The 24,044-nt window shown below is 40.1% G+C and overlaps 1 long non-coding RNA gene across 1 annotated transcript; it reads left to right on the forward strand.

Moving 5' to 3' along the window:
* The first annotated feature begins 5,878 nt into the window (after positions 1–5,878).
* LOC133816366 (uncharacterized) lies at positions 5,879–6,403 on the forward strand. The gene is made up of 3 exons (XR_009885186.1): positions 5,879–5,982; positions 6,085–6,180; positions 6,265–6,403. It is a non-coding gene; the product is annotated as an uncharacterized LOC133816366 (long non-coding RNA).
* The last annotated feature ends 17,641 nt before the right edge of the window (positions 6,404–24,044 follow it).

The following is a 24,044-nucleotide window of genomic DNA, read 5'->3' on the forward strand; positions in this document are numbered from 1 at the left end:
TGCGCAGAGGGATTGTTAATTAATTATTTAATTCGTTTTGTACACTTTAGAGTCCCACGTGTCATCCCAAATGATGTAAAAAAAGGCAACATCATCCCCCCGTTACAAAAAATGAACGGAATTGGACGGAAGTCCTAATTTACATGACTATGAATAGATCAAGGGGATTTTTTAACTGCCTGAAAAATTTGGGGGACACGATATGCATATGTAATAGTTCGGGGTAAAAAACCTAAATAACCATTCTAGAATTACCCCTTACTTTTTTGTGTAAGTGCATATCTATTTAATATTTCAATTTAAAATATTACTAAGGGACATTATAGTGCGAATAATATCTATTTTAATTAAAAATATTAAACTTACTGAATTGAACCACTTACAAGATGCCACACCAAGTAGTGCTGACCATACAATATCCTAGAACAGTATTCTTCAATTTTAGTATCTCAAGCTAAATTAAATTTTTTTGCATTTATAATAATATGTGATGGCCACAAACTATAAATGTTAATTTATGCATATAAAAAAGTATTGTGCACAAATTAAGGGGTGAACTATTATAAAGTTTTTAATTATAATAAATGAATTACTACTAATTTAAATTTAAAGATAAAATCAATTTTCTTCAAGTAATAATTTGCTATTCAAAATAAATTTGAGAACATCCCACAAAAAGAAATTGAGAACAGCACTAAAGCAATCCTATGTAATAGATATTTATCGAAATTGAGAACAACACTAAAGCAACCCTAAGTTTTTTAAAAATATATTTTTTTCGAATCGATTAACTATTCGAATTATGACATAGGAATGACATTGTTATTATTTTGAGAGAGAACTCTCTCTACGTGTAAACTTTCTTCCTAGAGGAGTGTGGACCACAATGGACCACAAGAGGAGTGTGGACCACAAACTTTTCACTATATATGAAGAGCGCGTGAGACTACATAACCAAAGCCCTAACGGTCATTATACGGCTGAGACTTTCGAGTTCAAAAGGGCACAAAGTGTGAGACCAGCGCTGAGAAAAGTCATGGTGGGAGCCGCTTATCCACTCGCGGAAATACGCGTGGACACAAAAACGCGGAACTGAGAAAATGCTAGTGACAAATCTTAAGTCACTAGTGCCTCACTGCTTTACACTATTCAACTTATCCCAGTCTAAGTCAACGTGGCATTCCCGGATTCTACTTCATACTAGCAGGTCAACACATTGATGGCGTATGCATGATCTCATAGTGATGTCAGAAGGTGACTTCGAACTATCTCACCAAACTATATCTCAATCATCCAATCACTTGGATTCTCATGATTAGGCATCACTGTAATTGTCGGCCAAAAATTTCACCGATTTCAGTTCCAAATTTGATTTAAGATCACTTTCCAACTTATAAGGTTGATAACACCACTTAACTATTTCAAACTTTTATAATAGAAATATATACTGTTTAATATTTTTTGTTGTTGTTTTGTTTTGTTCCAAATTTATAGTTTTGATAACAATATTTCCCATTATCCCTAAAATAACCCTAATTTATTTAATTAACTTTTTTTTAAATGTTGTACCAAAAAAATATGAGCTGAATTACTCAGCACTGGGTATGCGTATGAATAAAGCGAGACACTGACTTTGCAGTGAGTAGCTTGAGTCTAACTTGACAACTTACGACAACTAGATAGTCTTCAGATTGCTTATTGCGCCAATAACTTAGTTCGAGATGTACGTCATCCAGATTGCCTTCGTGAAGCTCTAAACATGACTCGTGCCAATTCAGATTAGTCCTGTGACAACCAGCTCAAGGGAGGTGTTTAGCTCACGAAAGCTTGACTACGATGTACAATGAATGATCCCAAAAGACTCAGAGATTCTTTTATGCTTCATAAAGGCCCTGATATTATTATGCATTTATTACCTGATGTAACAAATATAAATTTGACAGACAATCATATATTTATGTAAATGAGAAGCTCCTAAAATTGACCAATTACCATATTAATGTACGGTTATAAAAAATTATCCATGAGAATCTCTTATAAATACATGGGGAATTGACAGTTAAGGGGATGAACTTTCTATATGCAAAAAATATCCTCTAAATTCCTAAACATGTAAAATTGTGTGAGCATTTTGCATTCTTGTTTTTTTACTACTTTTTATACATTTAGTTTTAAAATAAAGTATAATATCTCTATTGTCAGATTTTTAAATTCCTTATTACCGAAAAACTACACCAACAAAAAAAATTAACACATATACATAAAGGAAAACAACACTATTAGCAAAATAATAGGTTACTCAAAATTATAACCTTGCATATTGTTAACATCCAAACAAAAATAATTAAAATTATATTTAGTATCATATAATTAATTAATACAAGTTTTAATAAAAATATTCAAATAAATTTGGAGTATTTTGGTCATAATAAAAAAAATACTTTTACTATAATAAGTGAAAATGTATCTTTTGAACTAATTTATCACGTATAAGGTATATAAACAAAATTAGTTAGTTTTGGAACAAATAATAAGTTACTAAAATGATATATTCCATTTTATAATTGAGAGATGAGTTTATATAGAAATTGCATATAGTTATGGAAATATACAATTTTCATTTTTTCTATTTTCTTTTAATATTAATTTGATTTTTTTATTGTGAGGTGTGTTGAGATAGAAATGGCATATAGTTTAGGAAATATACAATTTTCATTTTTTTTTTCTATTTTGATTGATTATTAATTTCATTTATCTATTTAATTAAATTACTTATAAAACATTTTATTTTAAAAATAATGATAAACATACCTTAAACTCTCATCTAGTCAACATATTTGCTTATAGAATTAAAATACCTTCAATTTTTATTAATTAATTAAAATGCAAGTAAAACGAAAACCTATATAAAAATACTCCATCTTTCGTTGTCTTTAAAACCTTATATACAAAAGTCACACAGACAAATCTAAGCACCTTTCAAATCAAATTTGAGATACAAAACTCTTGGGTACAAAAATCAAAATAAAAAAATAAAAGTAATAAAAAAAAACTCAATGTAAAATGAAAAAAAAAAAGACAAGATGAAGGAAGAACTGTTGAAAGCCATTGTCGAAGAGAATTGAGGTTTAGAGATCAACAATGTTGTGGCTCTTTCTAAGAATTTCGCTTCTGTCTTTTGCACTTAATGAGGTTTTTTTTTTTGGGCATAATCATTACAGTCACTACAAAAAAAGGTTCTATACCGAGAACATTATACCGACAACGTGTTCTCGGTATAGACATTTCATATGCGCGAGACATTTTCGCGGTTCTGAATAGGGTTAGTTGCTATACCGAGAACCTATACCGAGAACATGTTCTCGGTATAGGGTTTATAAATATACCCAACAGCCGCGAAGCCCCTTCTCCTTCCTCTCTGGTTTCCCTCTGTTTTCTCCGAACCGTCTGCCTCCCTCCGCCGAAAACCTCCGTTTTCCTCCCAAAAAGCTCGGTTTTAAGCCCCAAAATTGCCAAGGGTGAAGGAATTTCTCTCTATTTGTTAAAGGTATGGTTTATTTATTCATTTATATATATATATATATTTATGAAATGGTATAATGATATTTTGTAATTTTTGTTTGAAGGTTGGGTATTCGGTTTTTGTTGGACTACAGAGATAGCTTGCAAGATATTGAAGGTATTGGTAAGTTGTTTTTAATTTTTTTGTATTTTTTTTTAATTTTTTTTTTCAATTTTTGAATAATTTATGTTTTTTTATATAAATAAAATAATATTAATTTTAATAAAAATCTGAAATTATTATATTAGATAGAATGTATTTATTTTTAGGTTTTAAAAATAAGTATTAGTAAAAATTATATTAGGAATTAGAAAATTGTTATATGATTATTTAGTTTTTTTTTATTAAAATAAATTCTATGTTGTTTTGGTGAATTTTATGTGTATTAAACATATTAGTAAACATATTAAATATTTGAGTGTTAATTTGAAAATTTTGGTGGTAATGTTAGTATGTTGTTGTTGTCAATTTTAATTTTTTTGGTTATGTTAGTAGTAAAAAATCAAATTTTATAAATATTGATGATTAATTTGTTGTTAATTTTTAGTAGAATTTTAATATTTTTCTTAGAAAATAGAATAATTAATAAAATTTAGACTAATAATTATAAATTATATAGTCATTTAAAATGTATTTGTATTGCTCTCTGCATGATCTGGGTCTGGATATTTTTTATGTGTTATTTGCAGGATTTTAAATTTTGGGATAGATGAAAATATAGTCGTTATGCTGCCGAACTTTTTAGATAATTGTAAAATTTAGAGATATTGTGAATATTAGTAGAAGTACTCAATAAAATTTCTAATTTAATAAATAGTGAATTGGTAAGTAAAATAATATATTTTAAAATTAAGATTAAAAGAAATTAAAATTAAAAAAAATTAACATTAACATTATGCAACTAAATTTTAATAAAAATAAACATTAATTAAATAATTTAAGTAATAATTAAATCCTAAAGTAATTAAATAAATTTTAAACAAATCTTAGAAATTTTGTTTAAATTAATAAAACTATTCAATAAAGCATAAGTAAAATATGTAATTTAATAAATACTAAAATAATATGTAAAAAAATAATATTTGTTAGTTCTGATTAAATAAAATTAACAAATATATTATTAGAAAACTATTATTAAAATTAAATTTAAATTTAAAAAAATTAAATTTAATATTTGTTAGTTTTAATCATTATTAAAATTAAAATTAAAAAAATATGTCAAATTTAAATAATTTTAATAATATTTAAACTGAAATATATTATAGTTAGATATCATAAAACAACATAATTAACTTCAAAGAGCATAAGACATTAAAAAAAACATATTTAATTTTATTTGCTTTTTTCTTTGGTAATAAGAAATTATTACCAAAGATATAATATTGTTATTATCACCTAGTGATAATATTATATTTTTTTAGTGTTCATCACAAGAAGCCTTAGACCCGTTCAGAGAGGGTGAGTCATTGAAGACTCTTACATTTGCCTCTCTCTGAATTAGGACACACACACAAATTGATTGTAAGTTTGATGATTAGTGTTCCGTGTAGTGCTACATTCATACAATGTCGATCGACAAGAGCTGGATTAATTTGACATATCGATTATCCGATGAGTATGAGGCTGGTGTGATGGATTTTCTCCAGAGAGCTCGGCAGTGCGTTGACTCAAGGGGATTGGTGAAATGTCCGTGTAGGAGGTCTGTCAACGTTGAATTTCAGACGATTGATGTATTAGAAAATCATCTTTTTGTAAATGGTTTTCTACGGAAGTATACCAATTGGCATTGGCATGGAGAGGATGAAATAATACCAATGAGAGTTCGAATAGATCAAAATGATGAATATGAAATGATGGATGTTCTCAATGATCTTATGCAAAATGACAATGACGAATATGAAGAGAATGAGCGCGGTCAAGAGATACCTACAACAGACTACAGGGGTGGGCAACATTATAACAATTTGGAGGCCTTCAAAGATGATAAATTTATCTTAGCAACTCAGGCTAACCAAGTTTTCTACATTGAAGACCTTAAAAATAAATCTCATTGGAAAGTCGTCCAAGAAGTGCATCACAGAAATGTGTGGGACATCCCACTAGTTGAAGAACAAGCGGAGGATGTAGAAGTAGATGTTATGCACGACACTAGTTCCTCTAATTTCCAATTATTCGTTGATCTTGGACCGTTGCCACAAATCAGCTTTGAACGTACGGGGGCTCCATTACAATTTGTTGAGATAGATAATGTTGCAATTGAGGAGGAGAGGGAGGAGGAAATGGAAGAAGAAGAGGAGGAGGAGGAAGAGGAAGTGGAGGAGGGGGAGGAGGAGGAAGTTGAATATGAAGATGATGAAGAGGAAGATGAACACATAGAAACCGATGATGATAGTGAAGATTATTATAGTGATAATTAAGTGGTAATTTTATAATATGTTGAAGTAATTATTTTTAACAATAAATAATTTTATATAGTCATTTTTAACCGATAAATGTAATTTTAATATCGATTAATTTGACAGATATGGCTGATGTTATTGCTCGATCTCACGGGGGTGATGGTGGAGGATGCGATCCTCCACGTGGACCGTCAGATATCCCAGTTGATTGTGAACGAGGTAATACTTTACACATTGATATACTCCTTAAATTTTAACAATTAATCCGTATTAATTTTAAAATATTGAATTTGCATACAATAGCGCCTCCAAACAAACGTGGACGCCATAAAGGATTGAACACGCGGGAAAAAAGGGAACAGTTGGGGCGTCATCTCCCTCTCGAGTGGGATGTGCGGGGGAGAACATATAAAGAGATCGGAGTGTACAGCTCAAATTTCTCAAGAGAGCTCGGATTACTTGTTCGACAGTACACATATCTGGACTGTCCTCAATGGTCAAAAGTACCAAATGCCTCGAAAGAAAGAATACTTGCACATTTGGAAGTAAGTAGTTTATGTATTTTTATGTTAATTCTCATTTTATGTTATATATCATATTTACTAATAAATGTTTGTAAATTATGATGATTTGTTTGATATTGGGCGTACTAGATATGGAGAAGGGCATATGCCTGGGATCTTGAGAGGCATTGATACTTCGTGTGCTAAAAAGTATTCTGATTGGAAGTACGATATTAAAGAGCATTTAACGATTAATGGGCCACAAATCGTTATGGTGGTTGCACGGATACGCAGTGGCAAAAAGCCATTGAATTTTTCCGACGCCCAGAAATTACGGTATTAATTTCTTGCTAAACTTAACTATCTTAATTAAATATATTACTAACGATAACTTTTTGCAGAAACGTTCTGTGGTCAACAAGGAAAATAGGAAGAAACTGAAAGAGCTTAGCTATGGAGGTTCTCAGTCAATCCCAGCCCTGCGCTATAAAAAAGTTAGTTAATTAATTATTTTTTAGTTTGTTTTTCTTATTTACGTTTAATTATTAATTTTATAAAAATATATGTACGTGACAGCGCAATTTAGAGACTGGGCAACTTGAGCCCATCTTGGATAGCTAGATGAATACTCACCATAAATCAGGCACAGGGTGGGTGACAGAGACAGCCAAAAATACTTGGGTACGTTAAGTTTTTTTAAACATTTTTCAAAATTTTAATTGTTTCAAAATTTTAATTACATTATACATTGTATCACAGGAGGAATTGCGTGCATATCGCGACACACAGCAGACATAGACAACTGATACTGAGAGTTCCACACCAGTTTCGAGTGCGCCTGAAGATGAAGACATATCTTTGGTACAAACTGTCTTCGGAAAACGACGGGGCCACCAGAAAGAATATGGACATATCCTTAACATAAGGGACCGAACTCCATTTGATTTTCATCCTTCACAAATTAGAGATGAAGAGTTGTCTGATATGAGAGAGCGTCTTCGACAGTTAGAGGAGCATGTCCGGACTCATTGTATCACCCCGGGATCTCAATGTGCCCTACCACCACCCGATGATCCCGATGTTGGAGCACCGACTCAGTAGAACTTATGTATGAATTTTATTACAATGGACTATTACATTATCATGTTTAAGACAACTCTTTATTTTGATTAAGCAAATATACAATCTTATGTTTTTATTTATATGTTTAATATAAGTGTTTTAATTTTATTCTATTTTTTTATATTTAATTCAAAATAAATAAATAAATAAGGGAATAAATATTACAAATATAAAAAAAAATTCTAGTTTAGTCTATACTGAGGACATTGTCCTCGGTATATACCATTAAGATGACAAATTGGGGTTGGTTGTGCCGAGGACATTTTTCCCTCTATACCGAGGACATTGTCCTCGGTACAACCTATACCGAGGACATCTTGATTGTCGTCGGTAGAAGTTTTGTTCTACCGACGCGTCTGTACCGAGGACTTTATACTGACGACATGGTCTCGGTAGAGGCTATACCGAGAACATTTGGGCTTATACCGATGACATTTGTTCTCGGTATAGGCCTTGTTTTTTGTAGTGAGTTATACTAAATCGAAAGTTACTTATATGCAATAACTATTGTATGTTCTCAACAAAATTGAAATGATTGTGAAAAGTTGAGGGTATTTGATGGATAATTATTGTAGAACGTTGTCAACAAAGTCCTTAGCACTTTTGAATTTGTTGGAATGTCAAGTTTAAGGAGGCCACAATTAGCTATTTCAACATATTTCATAAAAATAAAAAAATAAAAACTTTTTTATTGGGTTAGGAAGACTTATTTTTTCATTAAAAAAAATATCAGGAAAAAAAAGATGTTCCAAAGGTAAACGAGCTTCATGACGGCATCATATATAGTCCCCAAGTGGGCTCAAGAATGACAATCATCAGCCTAATCATACTTCATTAGGCCTCATGTATGCACAGCTAGCCATCGCAACCAATTAGTTGCTAGTTGCTCACATGCTCCAAAGAACATAGACTTTGGATCTTCATCACCATAGAAGGCTAACTACCTTACATCAGGTGAGAACGCCTAATCAAGTGATTATAAGGTGATCACCTTCTCTCACTCTTATGCTTTGCAGAAGACATTTTGGACCTAAGAGGACAACTCAAAAAGTATTTGACAGTGGATTTTATTGGTCTACCATATTTAAAGATTTCTACTTATTTTATAAGTCATGTGATCGTTGTTAAAGAGATGGTAACATGTGAGCTAAAATTCAAATGTCTCAAACGTCGATCCTTATACACTACAACCAAATACACTTTTAATGGCTCATTTTAATGTCTTATAATATGGGTGTAAGACATTAAAAGTATTTAAGAGTATTTTATGTCTATTAGTGTAAGACATATAAAGTCTTTTGTTATGTCTAATATTGTAAGACATCATAAAAAAAGGAAGACATTGAAAATAGAGAGACTTCTCACGTATCCTATGGGAAGTCATTGAAAGGTCTGCCACGTCTCATTATAGGAGACGTGAGATGTGAGTCAATAAAAAAACCAAAACTAACTCATAACTCAATCATGCATAAAGCCCAATGACCCATGCCACACTCATATTTTTGTTTCATTAATTTTTTATTTTCAAATTTAAATAAGTAAACAAATAAAACCTAACAAACCCTAATCTCTCTCCTCTATCTCCTCATCAGCCGCCCCCTCATGTTATCTCTCTCTCTCTCTCTCTCTCAAACTCCATCTTCATCTCTCTTTCTCTTTCTCACCATTAACCTTCACCTTCATCCACCACACCACCACGACCACATCCCTCACACGTATCCCTCTTTCTTTCTTTCTTTCTCAGTAACTCTCTCTTTCTCTGTCTCTATCTCTCTCCAAAGCTCTTTCTCTCATTCTATCTATTTTTTAGATGATGGTGTGACAGGATCGTGATGAAGTCGAGCAGTGGGTTAAGTGCCGGCGAAGGTTGTGGGGCCGACAAGTGGGGCCGAGCGCCAACAGGGGTCGAGAGCACCCTTGTTTTTTTTTTCTTTCTTTGTATACATTTTTATTTTTATTTTTGGACAGATATGTATTTTTGCATATAGTAATCAATTGTTCTTGTTCTTGCTATATATTTGTGTATTTTTTTGAGTTATTTTTTGTTATGTATTTGTGATTTTTGGTGTAGATTATAATCTGTTTATGGGGTTTTTCATTATTTTGATTGTTTTTATCATTATAACCATTTGTTTTGGAATTAAAGATTTCAACTTTTTTTTAATAAAAAATTATTCTTTAAATCGTTGGGACAAACAAGAATCGTATATGGAGTATAGTGTTCATGTAAGCATGAGGTCGAACCTAAAGGAATTGACTAAAATAAAAAAGAAACTATTTTACACCAAAACTAAATAAATTCTAACCTAGCTCCAAAGATTTATAAGATTTAATGTCAAGAAAATAAATAAAAGATTGAAAATAAAGCTATTTAAGAGAAGAAAATTAAACCAATTATGATTTGTAAATAAGTTGTAAAAGAAAGATTATTAAGATACTAGAATCCACAAAATGTAAGTTTAGTAATATTTATTAGTATATTGATTCCCAAGTTTTAGTGATAGTTAAAATAAATCAAACTATCATTTTCCAAATAGATTTATAACTTAAGCACAAATTATTTATAAAGAGATAGGATTTTTCTTCACTTTTAAAAAAATATACAATTTCAATGTATTTAATTTGAATCAACCTAATGAAACAACAAAGAATCAAATAATATTATTTATAAGGAAAAATATAATATTTTTGTTCTAAGCATTGGATGTGTACAATTTAATGACACACCTTAATAAAAGAATATTATGTTTTGCAAAATGAAGAACAAAGTGTAATATTATCTAACAATCCAAAATACAAGATATTAAAGATGAAAGACATATATGAAGAAGAAAAATCCATAAACTTTGTTGCATTACAAGAGAAATCAACATACAACAATAAATACTATCTAGTTACAAGCTGCTTCATCGTGATCTTAATAATCTTATGAAAAATATTAGAAGCACATAACTAGAATCCAAAATATATTACAAAAGAAATACATTTGGCACTATTGTTTGTGTTTTGATCATTCGACACGTGGCAATTGTGAGTAATCAGCGATAGTCCATGGAGTCCTCGGGATGCGAGTTCCTTGATGTGGTCCAGTCCGGTTGAATCGAGGATATCTCCAGATGAGGCTATGTCCTGAGGTCTTCTCTCAGGCGAGAGTGTCTTCCAGTGAGACCACGTTTCAGGCTAGCCTCCTAAGCATGAATACCCACAGGTGAGGCCATGACCTGATTTCTTTCCCTAGGGAGAGGATGTCTCCAAGTGAGGTCACGCCCTGAGGGCCCCTTTTTACTTGGCCATTCTCCAAGTCCAGGACTTTGGTCCTCGAGCCTAGTAGTAATCCCAGGTGTCAATCACTACAGGAGTGGGCCTCGAAAGGATCATCTGATAACTTTTGGTGTTCCTTGATTAGTGGTGTCGAGTTCGTACACTCGACAATCAACATTTCCCACAACGCCGCATGACATGGGCAAAAGTGCGCCACACCCTGACAGTAACAGATATGTTCCCCATAAAGTCAGTGTGTGACTTTTTGCAACGAGCCTCGTAGAATCCGCAGTGGCCATAGATTTTATTGTAACACAACCCCTTGTGTATTAACTTAGCATTAATACCATAATATTTATGAGAGATGATTAACATTAATGACCCAAACCTCTATAAATAGGGTTGGGGTATCTCCTCGTGGGGGTTTAGTTTTTTAGAGAGAGAAACTCTGTACTTAGTGCAATATATACGCTGCTTGAGAATCACCATTGAAGCTTACTACCTCAAGCTTCAAGATCACTAAATAATAGAGACTTGTTGAATAGGGTTCTTTTATAACATGAACCACGTAAAACCTTGTGTTTTCCCTTGTTTATCCTTTAATCTCTCGAATTAAGTTGGCAGCGGAGAAGGCAGTCAATATTTTGGTGCTTTCATTGAGAGCTTGAAGGAAGCTTGGAAAATGGTCATGGTGACCACTCGAAGGAATGCTCTAGAAGATACTGCCCATCACATCGCAGTTGAGGGAGGAGAAACCAATCACATGTCGCCGCATGACCACTTTGATGCGGTGGAGGACTACGACGAAAATGCCGAATACGATGGCATGGATGACAGGGGCAACGATGAATACTATGAAGATGAATACCCTCATCCCATGGACATGGAGGAGAAACCAAATTGGTGGTGCTCCGTGACCAGGTGGCCACTCAACAGTAGAAAATCGACACCTAATAGGGTAATATTGTCGCCCTGCAAGAGATGGTTAATGCTGTGAGGGCTACATAGCATCCCAAGGGCTGCGAGTGGACCCCTATGGCGAAGTACCATCTAGGAAACCAACTGGTGTGCCTCCTGTGCCCCTAGCTGGAATGCCATTTGTCACTCCAGCCGGTGTGCCTCCCGAGCACTCGGCTAGGTTGCCGCGAGATCCGCCAGCTGGTGTGCTCCCGTGCACCCAACTAGAGATGGAACCACACCTATGCCACAGGATCATGGCAAGGGTAAGGTTGATGATAACCCTTCTCCAAAACGCAAAGAAGGAACGTCCGAACCCCAAAGACAACCAGGTCCCAAGGCCAACTAGCATAGGTGAAGGCCTATGAGCCTGAGGACGTTGCCAAGCCACCAGAGCCTATGGAGCCCAAGGCGTTTCACCAAGGCGTGCCAATACAAATCATGAGAGTCCTGGAGGTGGTGCCCCCCAGGCACCTCACCATCCCCGCATGAAAAATGGCCGAGAGGGCAGCATGCAAAATTTCCCTGTCGGTGGAAAGCGCAACCTCAGCATCTCAGTTAACAATGAGAATGTTGAGTCCAACGGGGAAATAAAGGTGGCTCATCCCAAGGACTATGGCGCATTCCGAGTCCAAGCTAACCTGTGGGACAACCTTAATGCTCATTGGTGCAATAGGATCCACTGGCACAAGCACGCCAAGAAAGGTCCATTAGACCTCAGGGACAATCTCAACGACCGAAGGAGAGATAACTCGGTGCAGAGTGTCAACCAAGGCCATGACCCACTTCGCGCAAAATTAGAGAGCCTAAAGAAGATCATGCTCAGAATGGCCTAACCACAAGGCCACGACTCCGACTCGGAGGACGAAGATGGGGAGTCGTACGCTCCTCATATAGTGGAAGTCACTTTGTCATTATACTTCAAGATGTCGACCATCCAGTCTTATGATGGTGGCTCGGACCCCACCGACCACCTCTCAAAGTTTAACAGGCTGATGTTGGTGCACTGCGTCTCTGACGATGCTAAGTGTCATGTGTTCCCGATAACTCTAACGGGACCAGCAGACGAGTGGTTCAAGAAACATCGGTCGGGATCCATTAAGTCGTATCACTAACTGTCGTTTTCCTTCTGAAGATAGTTTATAACAACTCAAAAGGTAAGCTTCGAGGTCAATGCATTGGCCAACATAAAGCAAGGACCATTCGAGACCCTCAAGGAATATATCAAAAACTTCAAAGAGAAAGCTACGAGGACCAAGAAGATCGAAGATGGCCAGCAACTGATGACATTGCAGGCCGACATCCACGCGGGGTCCCCGTTGTGGATGACCTCCAGTGGAGAGGATGTTGATGGCTCGACAACTTCATCCATCGAGCACAAGAGTATATCAGCTGGGAGGATGCCTAGATCGGAGCGTTTGAGGGGCCCATCAACTTTCATGCTCCGACAACGCCTAGCCCCGTTGATTCGAGGATCCAGTATCTGCCTTACGCTCCTGTCCAACCAAGTTTGGGGGGAGTCCTGTCCAGTCCGAGTGTCCCGCCAACTGGTTTTAGTGCCATGTCGACTACTAGTTTCAGTGCGGCTCCGACGAGAAACAGAGCGGCACCCACTGGGTACAGTGATTTTCAGCCTACATTCATTACTGGAGTTGCTACTCCATCCTAGTCTTCCACCCCCACTCGGACCCCCAGCAACAATAGACACGGGGGCAAGGGCAAGGGCAAAGGCAAGGGCCAAAATCCCAAGGGAAATGTGACCACACAGGCTGAGTAGGGAGCTACCCTTGGCGAGAAGTATGTCTCACAGTACTTTGTATACACTGACTTGATAGACTCCCATGAGAATATCTTTGTGGCTACGAAACAACATGTTCATTACCGGAAGCCACAACCAATCTGGATGGACAGGGAAAGGTGAGATCCCGACAAGCTTTGTCGTTTTCATAACGATATAGGGCACTGCACCAATGAGTGTCGCTAGCTCAAGGATGAGATCGAGAACCTCATCAAGTTGGGGCACCTCCACTAATATGCTCAGAGCGGGCCTTGCCAACCTCTGATCCCTGCAGCAGGAATACCTGTGCAACCTGTTGCTCCTATATCTCCGAGCCCGGTGCCTATAGCTCCATCGCAACCGGTAGTAAACATGCCCCCTCTGGTGAACGACAGAGTAGGGACCATGTCAAGAGGACCCCACTTGGTGAGCATTTCTAGAGGCTCACAGAACAGGTATGTGCAGGCCTTAACACACGATGATGAGGTGTTGGCCTTGGCTCAACTGACAGCCCAGATGTCGCGGATGACTGACCAAGTTATAACATTCTTCAAGGACAATGCTCGAAGAGTTCACTTCCCGCACCACGAACCTTTAGTGATTGAGATCCAGGTGTCCAAAAAGATGGTGGCTAGGATCCTGGTAGACAATGGGAGTTCAGTGAATCTCCTATTTAAGTCCACTTTCGAAAAGATCGGGCTGACCACAAGCGACCTGTCCTTGAGCACCTCGACTCTTTACGGATTCTCAGGAGAGGGTCTCATGTAATTGGGCCAAATCAAGTTATTTGTGACACTGAGGGAAGAGCCTTGCCAGGGCTTCAAGTATTGCACTTTCATGGTGATGGACTGTTCCTCTGCGTGTAACCCCATTTTAGGGTTTTCGACCTTGGTGGAATTCAGAGTCGTTGCCTCAATTCAGCATCTGTGCTTGAAATTTCCCATGGAGTCAGGAATTTGTACTTTCCGAGGAGACTATAACAAGGCGAGGACATGCTATAATATCTCCCTCTGACAACCATTAATGGTAGTCGAGATAAGGGACCACAAGCAGTTTCCTCCTGAGAGTGCGGAAATGATAGCGGTTCTAGCTGAAGAGGTAGATGAGCTAGACCCACGGGTGCAAGAAGAGAGGGCAATAGAGCCTATGGAGGAAGTCAAGGAGGTGGCTCTTGACGCGGCCACTCCTGATAGGAGAACCAAGATTTGAAAAACTCTTGAGGAGAAAGTTCGAAACTCACTCCTAGCCTTCCTCAGAGAGAACCAGGATGTCTTCGCCTGGTCTCATTCCGACATTACAGGCATTGACCCAAATATCATTTGCCATGCCTTGAATTTCGATCCAAACGTAGCTCCAATCCAACAAAAGTGGAGGTGGACAAATTGATTACGAACGGTTTCATCCAGAGTACATATTATCCCAAATGGGTAACCAATCCAGCCTTCATGCCTAAGCCAAATAGTACCTGGAGGACTTGCATAGACTTCTTCGACTTGAATAAGGCATGCCCTAAGGACTGCTTCCCACTGCTGAAGATCGATCAAACGGTTGATGCCACCTCTGGGTATGAACTTTTGTCCTACATGAACGCGTACTCGGGGTATAACTAGATTTCCATGCATATCGCAGACCCAGAGCACACCAGATTCTGAACGGACAAGGGAGTTTATTGCTATAAGGTGATGCCCTTCGGGCAAAAGAATGTTGGGGCCACCTACCAAAGGATTGTAAACTAAATGTTCAAGGAACATTTGGGATGAAATATGGAGGTGTATGTGGAAAACATGTTGGTGAAGTCCCGAACGGCCCTCGACCACATGAGGGACCTCACAGAGGTGTTCTCGGTGCTTCTCAAGTTTGTAATGAAGTTAAATCCCCAAAAGTTCACATTTGGCGCCGCCTCGGGGAAATTCCTAGGCTTCATCGTTAGTGCTCGGGGAATAGAGGAAAACCCCAAAATGATTAAAGCCCTGATTGACATGCCATCCCCACGAAGGGATAAGGATGTCCAGAGCCTCACTGGGAGGATCGCTACTCTGAGTTGTTTTGTCTCCAAGGCGACAGACAAGTGCATCCTGTTCTTTAACATCCTCCGAGGAGGACAGAGGTTTTAATGGACAGAGGAATGTGAGCAGGCATTCCAAAAACTAACAGATCATATGGAAAACCCTTCTATCCTATCAAAACCCGTGGACAAGGAACCCTTCTTACTATACATGGCTATCTTTGAAAATGCCATCAGTGCTACCTTAGTCCGTGAGGAGTCCATGTCCGGCATCCCGTGTACTATGTGAGCTAAATGCTCCTCAGAGCAGAGACTAGGTACTCGCTCATGGAGAAGTTGACCTTCTGCCTGATCGTAGTATCTTGGAAGCTAACACTCTACTTCCAGGTGCATCCCATAAGGATTCTCATGAACCACCCCTTGCGGCAGATCCTACAAAAATTGGAGTCGTTTGGGAGACTCCTGAAGTGGGTTGTTGAACTCAGTCAGTTTGACATCACTTATCTCCCAAGGATGGCCATAAAGGGGTAGGCACTGGCAGATTTCATCATCGAGTGCACGAGAAATCATGAGGGACCTGTGGACACCCTGATAGAAGGGCCCACGTGGAAGTTGTATGTCAATGGGTCGTCAAATGAAAATGGGGTTGAGGTAGGTCTCAATTTAGTGTCCCCCAAAGGACACAGGGTCCACAATGCCCGAAGATTTGGATTCGATGCCTCTAACAATGAAGCAAAGTATGAGGCACTGATCACTGAGCTTCGAGTTGCGCTCGAGCTTAAGCCTGAGGGCCTCGAGGTTTTCAGTGACTCACAAGTAGTAGTTAATCAGGTATTGGGGGAGTACTAGGCCAGAGGAACAAAAATGGTCGCTTACCTAGCAAAGGCCCAAGAGATGCTGCATGTCTTCAGAAAATTCATAATTTGACAAGTATCGAGGGAACAGAACTCGAAGCTGGAAACCACCAAGGACAATGAATTGATCAATGTAGTCCCCATCGACTACTTGTCTTCTCCAAGCATCTCAACACCCGAGGAAGTGGAGGCAATCCAGCCCTAGGACGGGTGGATGGAACCCATAATCAAATATCTAGTCTTAGGGGAGTTGCCACAAGACAAAAAAGTAGCTCAGAAGCTACTCTACCAGGCACCCCAGTACATATCATGGACGACAAATTGTACAGGTGGGGATATTCATTGCCTCTGTGACGGTGCGTGTCCAAGCAAGAAGCCAGCATGATAATCTAGAAAGTGCATGGGGGCTTTTGTAGGGACCACGCCGGGGGGCAAAGCCTCACCAAGAAAATCTTGAGGTAGGGATACTTTTTTCCCACCATGAACGGAGATGCGATGTACTATGTAAAGAAATGTGCAAGTTCCAACTTTTTCCTAACATACCTCGAGCTCCTCCGAATGAGCTCACTCAGATGACGAGTCGTTGGCCTTTCGTGGTATGGGGTATTGACCTTATTGGGTCACTTCCCACGGGAAAAGGAGGAGTAAAGTATGCGATAGTGGTGGTCGATAACTTCATGAAGTGGGTTGAGGTCGAGCCACTCGCTGCTATCACTTCTAAAAAGGCTCTAGATTTCGTCATCAAGAACATTGTTTACTGCTATGGGCTCCCAAGGAAGATAGTCTCCAACAACGATCTGCAGTTTGACAGCGAGGTGTTCACAGACTTCTGCCAAAGACATGAAGTCATGAAAAGCTTTTCTTCCATCGCCCACCCACATGCAAATGGGCAAGTGGAAGCAGTCAACAAGACTCTCAAAGCCACCTTAAAGAAAAAGGTTGAGCAGGCAAAAGGCGCTTGGCCCGAGGAGATGCCTAGGGCATTGTGTAGCTACCCCACCACTGCCAAGACCTCTACTGGCCACTCGTCATTCTTAATGGACTATAGGTATGAGGCCATGCTCCCAGTTAAGGCAGCAATCTCCACGCACCGATGGGACATGTATGACTTGCCAAAAACCACTCTTTACTCAGATAATCCCTATACCTCGTGGAGGAACTCCATGAAGCTTCTCAGCTTCAGGTAGTGTCCTACCAACATAAGGTAGCCATTTATTTCAAATCTAAAGTGAAGGATAGAAAGTTTGGGGTCGGAGATTTGGTGTTGCGAAGAGTTTTCTTAGCCACCCGAGACCCCGGTGTAGAAGTGATGGAACCTAACTGGAAAGACCTATTCCAAGTCGAGAGCATTGTATGTCCGGGGCCGTAAAAATTGGCCCGAATAAGTGGGGAGTTAATACCCCACGCCTGGAATGCTGAGCATCTTTGCCGGTATTACCAGTAATATGAGCAGTGAACCTTGTTACTTTTTTGTAATCTCCCTTGTAGCCTCCGGGCACATTTAATGGAAACCGTGTATATAAAATATGGTAAAAAATAAATTTGTTTATCTGCTTATATTTTTTGGTTTCCTTTATTCTGTTACTACTATGTATAAGAGCACCCGCTTGTTGGCCTGAACAAGTGAACGCAGACTAGTCTCCGATCACTTGGGGGGCATGGAGTTGGGGCAGCTTCATGCCTCGAGTGGAGCAACCTAGGAAACGAAGCTTTTCAAATGGAGTAAACCTAGTGTTGCCACTCTGAGAATAGAAAAATTGGAGATCTGGCGTTGCGAATAGTCTTCTTAGCCACCCGAGACCCTGGTGCAGGAGTGATGGGACCTAACTTGGAAGGCCCATACCAAGTTGAGAGCGCTGTATGTTTGGGGACGTATAAATTGGCCTACCTAAGTAGGGAGTTAATACCCCACGCCTGGAATGTCGAGCATCTTTGCCGGTATTACCAGTAACATTAGTTGTGAACCTTGTTAATTTTTTGTAATATCCTTTGTAGCCTCTGGGCACATTTAATGGAAACTGTGTATATAAAACACTGTAAAAAAAGGAATTTTTTTGTCTGCTTATATTTTTTGGTTTCCTTTATTGTGTTACTACTATGTATAAGAGCACCCGCTCACTTGCCTGAACAAGTTAACGCAGACTAGTCTCCGATCACTTGGGGGGCATGGATTTAGGGTAGCTTCATGCCTTGAGTGGAACAACATAGGAAACTAAGCTTTTCAAGTAGAGTAAGCCTAGTGTCACCACCCCGAGAATAGAAAAACCTAGGAAACTAGTGGAGTCTGGCTTAAGAGACTAAGCTTGTTCCAAGTAGAGTAGGGTTTAGCGTCTAGAAACTAGACAAAGAATCTTAGTAGCGCGAGTATCGACGTTCATCACCTTCCGTGGACATTGCGTCTAAGGAGCTCTGATCAAGTCCTTTAATCTCAAGATGCGAATGGAAGACCGAGTACTCTGTACTTGGTCCCGGGGCATACTTGGGACACCTCCCGTGAACATTGTGCCCGAGGAGTTATGCCTAAGTCGTCCATATGCCTCAAACATTATAGCATTGGCAAGTCCATGGCATGGGGAGCTTGGCTAGTCGACGAGTGAAGCACCTCTAGTGTCATGGAATCCCATAGCTAAATGGCATGACAAAAACGCAGTTCTGAAAAGATCCAAGTTATGCAAGGTTGGATTTAGCATATTCTCTTGAGGACAATGCGCGCCTGGGGAGTAGTTAACAAATCCCAATCCTCGAGATGTGAACGGAAGCCCGAGTCGTCGGTACTTGGGCACTAGTAGAAGTCGCCTGATTTGAGTAGAATGCTCTGCAAATATGGACTGAGGTTTCCTCCCGAGGACACCATGCTCGAGGAGCAGTGACTCAGTCCTATGATCTGGAGATGCGAATAAAGGCCCGAGTCGTTGGAACTCGGGGCCAGACCTCGAGCGCTTAAAATCTAGTCACGATAGACTAGGGGTGTTCATTGGATCATATCCAATGGATTTAAGCCCATCTTATCCAATCCAATTATTCATTGGATGATGGATTTTTACAACCGACCTAATCCAATTGAATTGAGTCAACCGATCTGATACAATGGATAATTTGATTGGATCGGTTCCATTCATTGGATGCATCCCCTGGTTATTTATTGGATCGGATCCATCCAATAATTTACAGTCTTTTTAAATTTAATTTTCATGTATATTTCAATTATAAAACACACAAATTACTCATCCAAATGAAAACACTATTTAGCTCTAATAATTTAAAAACATACAACACAAATTCATCTAAATTAGAAGCATATATGTAATTGGATGATTGTTGGATCGGTTCGGTACGATTTTATTGGATGTTGGACTCCGATCCAACAACCAACCGATCCAATTTGGATTTTCAAAAATTGCATCAGATTTGATCCAATAGTAATTGGATATCCAATTTTTGGAGGTCGGTTGTAATTGGATCGATCGGTTGTAATTGGGTTGGATATATTCTGCACACCCCTATGATAGACATAGTCAAAGGGTGTGAGCTCAACCTCCTAGGCCTGGGATAATGAGTCACGACTTCCAAACGATTAGGGCTCGAGCTGTGTACTCGGGGTAAAATAAAAAATCCCAAGTTGGCCAGCCGGTTACCACGTCCCCAGGGGCAAATAGCTTAGTGTGAATGACCCCCTAAAGGCCCGAGTCATCGGGACTGAGAAGCACGGGGTGACATTAAAGTTACTTTCGAGGACATTGAGCCTGGAAGCCAACACTAAATCTTGTAAGTGTCGAGCACTAAGGAAGAACACTACGGTATAGGTGCTCCTAAAGCCTGAGTTGTTGGAACTCGGGGGTGTAGGATAGTCAAGTGAATGCCCTCACTTGACATCGCGTCAAAGTTACTCTTATCACCTTGATACTAAGATGAAACATTAGATGTGAAAGTACCACAGGCAGGCCCCGTTCTAAGTCGCTGGAACTCAGGGACGTATGGCCGCATTGAGTAATCACTTAACCTAGCGTTAAAGTTACTCTCGAGGACCGTGAGCCTATAGAGCAACACTAAAAACATACAAATTTCGTAAGTACTAAGAGAAGTCGTTAAAAGCGTGAGTCTTCAAGACTCGAGCACAAGACCCGATTCGACATCTTGGGACTCTCACGAGTATAGTAGGTTGAGTTAGCCAAATCTATGTTGCATATTTGTTAAAGGTTAAATTCAGACAATAATGATGCAATCATGGCAGTAAAGTAGTGTAGGTTTCATAAGTTTAAATGGAAAATAGTTACAACAATGCTTGGGGGCTTGAGCGTTTATTGTCTATACCCCAATAAACTATGGCACGCAGGCCTACTTAGCTAAAAAAAATTATACAGGACAAAATTACTAAGGCCCTAGGTCTGAGGGGACCTCCGCCACCATCTCGATCATGGGATCGGCTTAAGGAATGCGACCCGCTGCCACGACCTCCTTCTCCTGGGCTGCCCTAGCCTCTTATGCCCCAAGATGCACCTCGAGTTTTGTCTTCATGTTGAGGTCCTCAGTGATTGAGAGATCCATGTCTCTGTTGCTCTGCCATGTATCAAAGAGTGTATCATCGGCCATTACATCGAGGTCCTTCTCCAGTTCTTCAGTTTGGCGACGACGGTCTTCTGCAACTTTCATGGTTTTCTCCAGCTCCTCGGCACGGGCTAGAGACTCCGATCGACTCAACTCGAGCTCTTCGCAAGCTTTTTTCAACTCCTCCTCCACGACCCGGGTGTGGCCTGTAGTATCTTCTAGCAAATTAGAGGAAGGTTCCTCCAAAGTGGATAGCTTCGACCGCTCGGTGGCTTGTAGTCCTCCACCTCGCGGACATGGGCTCTTGTGTCCTCCACTTCTTTCTGGAGCCGCGAGTGTTCTTCTAAGGGGACCATGGTCTCCGGAGCTGAGCTAGTTCTTCCTGAGCCCGAGCAAGCTTCGCCTGAGCCTTTTTTAGCTTAAAGGACTACATCAGCACGATGTCCCCGAACCGTTGGTTGAGGGCCACAGTTTGTCAAATCAAAGTATCAAATAAGCCAAAAGGATAGAGAAATAAACACTGAATTGAGGTAAAAATTAGGAGACTTACCCTCAAGGAAGAATGACAGCTGGTGGCTATCAGCAAAACCTCGTTATCGCTACCACAATGGGTGAAGCTGCTAGAAGGAATCTCGCATAAGGACCCCGCTAACCTTTGTACGAGCTATGTGCCAAGCAGAACGACCTTATCTCCTATTCCCCCCATGAGGAGAGGATCCAACTCCTCGCGGAAAGGAGGAATAACATGATTCTTTGGACAACCCTCGCGCAGAGATTCAGCGAGGAGATTGAAGTCGTTGTTGCCCTCCTCGATGCAGGCGTTGTAGTACTCAAAGACCTGCCTGTGCACCTCCCATTCCTCCCCGTCATAGTATTCCGAGAAGAATATCAACCGAGGTACCTTGGCTGGAGGGAAGTCAGGCATGTTGGAAGGGATTTTGTTACCCTTCCCAGAGAATCCCCCATCTTGAGGGGAGGAAGCCTCAAGGTCAATGACCTCGCCAAGAGCCATCGTGCTTGGGTTGAGGACTGGTAGCAGTCGTAGAGGATGCTTGGGTAACCAGGGCTGGAGCTGAGCGACCAGGGGTGTGGGCACTGCGGTTGATGTCGTCGGGACGTCTATCTCAAAGAGTCTCGACACCCTCTAATGCTTCAACCTAACTAGGTCAGACAAGCCCATGCTTTATACACAAAGGAAACAAACTGATTAGTCCCTCAGAAGGAAAGGAAAACCAAAACAAATAAAAACATGTGAGAGACCAAGTATAAATCTCCTTGAGAGCCCCACCATGATCAGGCTCCAAGGAGTGTAGGACAAAATGTGTGAATTCGCTGATTAGTCGGCCCATCTCCTACATCAAATTGGTCTCGTACTGAAAAAAGCATGTGGCATGCATGGTCGTCATCTCGTTAAGAGGCACGAAACCTTGGGGATGTATCTTCCTCCTTGGATTGTGGGGGAACACATCGATGAGGTCCTGGTAGTCTTGATACTCCTCCTCAGACCAACGACGCCCTGAGACTTGACCGTACTAAATAAGCAAGGGAGAAAGTGATGAATGGTCTAGACTAGTTCCCCCCCTTACATGCTTAGCATAATGAAGGACAATTGGGGATTTACCTTGAGGCAAGGAAGACGAACCAATCCCCGCCTTGAGCTCTACCTCAAGCTCTTCATCTTCCTTCGCCTCCGTAGCTGCCTTGATGGCGAGGACGCTCTCCGCGTGCCCCTCACGACGGTGCTGCGTGTATTGAAATTGCACCTTGGTTGCCACATAGTCTGTGTGGAGCCTCACCACCTACAGAGATTGCTTCGAGTCTCAGAATTTGGTAAGGACCACCGGGCTTATGCTCTGCCCCGCCTGCAATAGCCATACTGTCAGAGATGGGCATTGATGATGAGGAAAGGGAATCCAAATCCTCGTCACGAAGTGTGTTAATTACCTGAAGCCTTTCATCAAAGGAGTCAATGAAAGGTGTGCGATGATAAGAACCTGGTGAGAAATGTTTTTAAGATCAAGGATCAGTTACAAGCCCAATGCTATCAGATGAAATTATGAGAGGACAAAGGTGCTTAGTCTAGGAGTAGGGTAGGATTGGTCCTTGTTGAGAGCCCATTCGCCCAGAATAATTGGTCCTTATAGTTCCAAACATGATTCTCGTTGCTGCTCGAAGCTTTGTAGTTTCTCCCTGGAATCGTGTGCTTCATCAGGGTGTAGTACCCACCTTTTCCCCCCTTCTTTGAACACTGTTGAAAGCTGTAGATGTACGATATTTCGGCGGGGGACAGGGTGGGCTAGTTTTGCCTCTTGTACAAAATGTAAAGTTCCGCCAGTACCTGATATCCATTTGGGAACAACTAGAAGGGAGCTATGCCGATAAACTTGAGGAAGTCGACATAGTACTGGTGCAATGGCAGGGTTGCACTAGTCTGGAGATGGGAGGCACTCTAGGACCCGAGCCCATGAATGCTCTTGTGCACCCACTCGTCCTCTCGAGACAGGCGCATAAGCATATCACTAGCATCCACCCCATAGTGGTCAAGAATCCTCTCCAAGGCAACTTGGTGTTGTAGCTTGATGGGGATGTCCTTCGTCTCAAACCCCACGATAGGGTAGGTGTTGTTCGACGGTGTTGGGCCTGCATTGGCCTCTTCTGTTGAGAGGTCGGCTCGAAGAGGTCTCGTCGCCACCGGGTCGGAGCCCTCTCGTACTATGAGGGCTTGACTGCTACCAGCTACTTGCTTCCCCTTCTAGAGGTGTTGCCCCGCTTCTCGGGCCATTTGAAGGATCTAGGCGTCAAATGCGTATAATCCGTGTTTATGTAATTGGTGAAGCTCCTCGGACATCTGAAACAACAAACAAAGTAGTTAGCACCTTGTCTCGAAGAAATATGAGTCAAAGGGAGAATCCTTAAGACTACTGTTTGGGGAGGAGAAGAAAGAATTTCTAAAGGCCTAGGATGTCCTCCGGGCAGAAAAATTAGCACCGGAGAACACCACTGGAACTTATGAACACTGCCGGTATCTAGGGATTTTCCATATTCTGGTCGAGTGTCCA

The sequence above is a fragment of the Humulus lupulus genome, chromosome 2 (assembly GCF_963169125.1).
Source record: "Humulus lupulus chromosome 2, drHumLupu1.1, whole genome shotgun sequence".
NCBI classification, from domain to species: domain Eukaryota; kingdom Viridiplantae; phylum Streptophyta; class Magnoliopsida; order Rosales; family Cannabaceae; genus Humulus; species Humulus lupulus.